Genomic DNA, 4460 nt, shown 5'->3' with positions numbered 1-4460 from the left:
AATTTTTAAGATTTCAATATGATTTTCTTTTTCTGTTTTAGCCTAAAATAAATTCTAATTGCTTTTAGTGGGACATTTGTTTTAAACCACAAATCATTCTGCCTGGATTATCATAGTACAAAATCCCTTCTTTATCCCCGCCCTCAACCAAAACGAAAACATAAACAAAACTTCAACTTCAAAGCCACAGTTCAGCTTAAAATAATAAAACTTTTCTTTTGTTCCATCATTTGAGTCATTTTGGGAATTTTCTATTATTTTCTCCTCGTTATGGGTGCTATTTTTCTATCTTTTCACATGCGATAGTTTTTTGATTGTTGGTCCTTGTGAATTTTACATTGTTAGTTGCTATATTTTTATTGTTTCATTTAAGTGTTTTATTTTCCTCTGTAGCAGAGTGAAGTTACTTAGAAACCATTGGAACCTTTGGAGGCCGCTTTTAAACATTGTCAGGGCAGGTCCAGAGCCGCCCGTAGTGGAGGGATATTTAGTCCTACTGAGGATTCTCCCTGATGTCCTATACAGGGTGGGGCAAAAGGAGCTTTACAATTGCTGTATGGAAAAGAACATGATAATTAATAGATAATAATACAAGAATAAGCTCGGTGTTTTGCATACTCACAACTGTGAACCTACTTTTGCCCCACCCTCCCTATTATGTAGTGTTTCCACGCTGGCTGATGAAAAACAAACTGTTTTCCACACCGTGTGAAATCCTGCAATTGTCCTGCTTCCTCCTTTCTGGCGGTTCTTCCCACAGCAGCAGGTTGCTTCCTCTCATGCATGTACAGGTCAGTACACAGCAAAGACCTCTGCTGGTTTCCAGCGTCCTCTCCCTCTGCACAGCCCGTTCTCTTTGCTTCTCTTCTGCTTTACAACTTCTCCTTTACAACTGCTCAGACTGCAGACTGTCCCCTGCACTTGGTAAGAATGCTGGGTTGCTTGGCTCGCCCTCTGCGTACTACGGCTTTAAGTTGGTACAACCATCAGCTCACCTGGTTAGTTCTCCCCTTCTCTTAGGGGTAGAGTCCTGCACTGACTGCTTTCCAATTCTTTTAAGCCATTATTCCATATATTGGCCAGAAGAGGAAGTTTTCCTAGTTCTGTGTTTTCTATTTTTTTTAAATCTCTCCTTTGATTCAGAGGTTATTTAGAATTGTGTTTCTTTTAAAAATTGTGGTAAGAATACTTAACATGAGATTTACACTCAATAAATGTATAAATGTGCAATACAGTATAGTTGAGTATATACACAATGTTGTACAGCAGGTAGAAGTCTATTTCTTAATTTTCAAATATTGTGGTTGTCTAGATACATATTTTAATGAGACTTTGATCAATGCACGTGATTTTAATGTTTTAAAGTATGTTGAGAGTTTCTCTATGGTTAGACCAAGTGTGTCAACATTGTTTAATCTCATATCTTGCTGTATATTCATTCTAACAGGCATTTTGTAGGGTTCTATGTTGACACTTTTTAGTACTTTTTTAAATATACTATTTTGTTATCTTCTGGTATGTAATTTCTGATATAACTGCTGTCATTCTTCCTTATGATATTTTTTGTGTGCATAACATACCTTTTCTTTTTATCTTCTCTTAAGTTTTTCTCTTTACTGCTGGGTTGTAGAAATTTTGTTATAATGTTTATTGATATATTTATTTTTAGAGTTTACTCTGCTTAGGGTCTGTTAAGCTTCTTGGAAATGTAGGCTTTCAATTTTTATCATTTGGAAAAATTTTGATCATTACTTCTTTTTTTTTATATATTTTATTGATCTTTTACAGAGAGGAAGGGAGAGAGACAGAGAGTCAGAAACATCGATGAGAGAGAAACATCGACCAGCCGCCTCCTGCACATCCCCCACTGGGGATGTGCCCGCAACCCAGGTACATGCCCCCCACCGGAATCAAACCTGGGACCCCTCAGTCCGCAGGCCGACGCTCCATCCACTGAGCCAAACCGGTTTCGGCTGATCATTACTTCTTAAAGTATTTTTGTGTTCCCTTTTCTATGACTAATTCCACATGTATGAAGCCACTTTATTGCCCACAGATCACGATAGTTTATTGTTAAAAGTATTTCTCCTAATTGTACAGCTTTCATTTGTGCAGTTTCTATTGCTATGTCTTTAAGTTCTTTGATTTTTCCCCCATATACAGTGTTTAATTGGTTGTTAATCTTTCCTAGTGTATTTTTATTTTAGGGCTTATTTTTTTCATCAATAAATTTGACATGGGTATTTTCTACATTGTTCATATTTGTCTTAGCAATTATATTTATGTTTTTCTTTATGCCCTTGAGTATATGGAACACATTTGTAATTGGTGATTTAATGTCTTCTTTCATCGTTCCTGTTAGTTCTGGGCCTGTTGGCTGTGGAACATTTGACTGTTCTATATTTTACAGTGTTAAGTGCTGGATTCTGTTGTGCTTCTTTAAGGAATACTGGCCTTTCATTTTGAGGCAGGCAGTTAAATTACATATGCATTAAAAGGTTGATTTGAATCTTTTGAAATCTTTTAGGTAGGTTTTGAATCACTGGTATTGTAGAGCTAATTTAACTCCATTTTTCTTTTTCTTTTTAGGTTTGGGCCTCAGGGGTCTCTACTTACTGGCTTACATGTTCAACAAAATCTCTCCCTTCCTCCTCGAGAGAACTTGGGTAATGCCAGTTCTGGGTGACCGCTCCAAATTGTCAGTCTTACAGCTTCCTGGTAATAGTCCTTTCCTTGAAAGTTGTTCTGGTTCATCGTTGTTGGGTTTTACCTGATACACGTGTAGAATGATCTTCAACCCAAGAGCCAAGGGGACACCCACGTACATTTCTGGAGCTATTTCTCTGTGTAAGTTCCTCATTTGGGGCATTTTCCCCTGCAGCTATAGCTGCTTCAGCCTCACCAAACTCCAGCTTCTCTCTCAAGCAAGATTGTTGGGCACTGTGTTCCCTCTCCTTGCCCCACATTCAGGATTACCTTAGGCAGAAAGTGTTTTTCTGCATTTTTAAGATCACAGTTCTGTACTGCCTGTTGTTCAGTGTCTGAAAATAGTCATTTCTCTATGTTTTGTCCTGTTTTCTAATTGTTTCTAGCAGGAGAGAAAGTTTTGGTTATTTTAATTTTTTGTTTGGAAATGCAAGTCTCTGGGGTATTTTTTCTTTTTCTTTTCTTTTTTTTGTGTTTATATGAATTACTTATTTGAACTTCTTGTATTTTCTTCTTGGCAGCTATATTTTAAGATAAAATTTAGGACTTTACATACATGTCTATGAATGTTCATTTTGCTGATTTTAAACCATTCTACCTTGCTGGGTTCTTCTATATATATTTTTTTATCCATAATTTAGTTCTCCTTTTCAGTTCTTGTCATTATCAAACTCTTCAATGTACCTTCCTAAAATAACTCAAGTAGTTTCTAAATATTGTTGGGCAACTGAAGAGCACTAAAGACTAGCATTTTGGTAAACTGTAATCTATTAATAAAATATTTTGCACCTGGTTTAATTACAAATTGTCAAATGGTGAAGTTGTCCTTAAGAAGCAGGCATCTTCTTAGTTAGGTTAGTTAGGTTTGCATAGATTCCATTGGGTAGGAGACAATGACCCCCAATGGACTTAGGTGGTTTATTATAAACCACACCAGGTGTCATGAGCTTTGTATTCACACCAGTTCCTCACCTCTCTTCTCACTGGGGGTGATGGGGAGTGAACCAAGGTGGAAAGCTCTTCATGGTGGATCTGTATCATACCCAGGAACGCCCAGGTCAGGAAATTCCCAGTGCTATAAGGGGCTTCTGACAAATGTGCCCATCATTCTCCCAGGGACATGGTCTTTGTTACCCTGGAATATAAATAAACCTATATTAGGGAGAGGAGGAGGGACTTGTAGAAATGACAGAGATGCAGAGATAATGTCTCCTAATAAAAGCATATAAATCTTCTGTTAACTACACTTTATACTCATGTGATATTCATATATATTCAAAAATTATTCTAGAATATTGCCTAAATGATGCATAATAGTCAATGAATTGCTCAAGTAATCAGATCTAGGACATTGTATATTAAATCCCTTAGGAACGTGTATGCCAAATATATGATGAAAGGTGAGACCACGAGGAAGAATGCTGAACACACTCCGATAATTGGTATTTCTCTCCATCTGTCACATTAAATTTATTTTTCTCTTTTGCTTAGTGTTGAATTTGAATAAGTTGATTATGCATATGATAAAACTTCAGTGTGATGCATATGTTTCCGTTTCTTCCCCACAAAGATATCATAAGGGAATATGTCAATGCTTTTCAAAAAATAATTTTCTGCTATACATATTAAATTTTTTTCTGATTTTTCAGTTTTGAGATCCAATAAATAGAAAATGCAATTAATTTTACATAACTTATAGAGCCAGAGTCATAGAAGCATTGAACAGACTATTCAACCTAAGAGGAAGGCAGCAG

The 4460-nt window shown here is 36.4% G+C and overlaps 1 long non-coding RNA gene across 1 annotated transcript; it reads left to right on the top strand.

The window, feature by feature from the left end:
• The first annotated feature begins 686 nt into the window (after positions 1-686).
• On the top strand, positions 687-4191 carry LOC118657707. The gene is made up of 3 exons (XR_004968091.1): positions 687-791; positions 2590-2718; positions 4078-4191. It is a non-coding gene; the product is annotated as an uncharacterized LOC118657707 (long non-coding RNA).
• The last annotated feature ends 269 nt before the right edge of the window (positions 4192-4460 follow it).

The sequence above is a fragment of the Myotis myotis genome, unplaced genomic scaffold (assembly GCF_014108235.1).
Source record: "Myotis myotis isolate mMyoMyo1 unplaced genomic scaffold, mMyoMyo1.p scaffold_m19_p_6, whole genome shotgun sequence".
Lineage (NCBI taxonomy): Eukaryota > Metazoa > Chordata > Mammalia > Chiroptera > Vespertilionidae > Myotis > Myotis myotis.
Note: the sequence above shows the minus strand (reverse complement) of the source record. Positions and strands in the feature narration are given on the sequence as shown.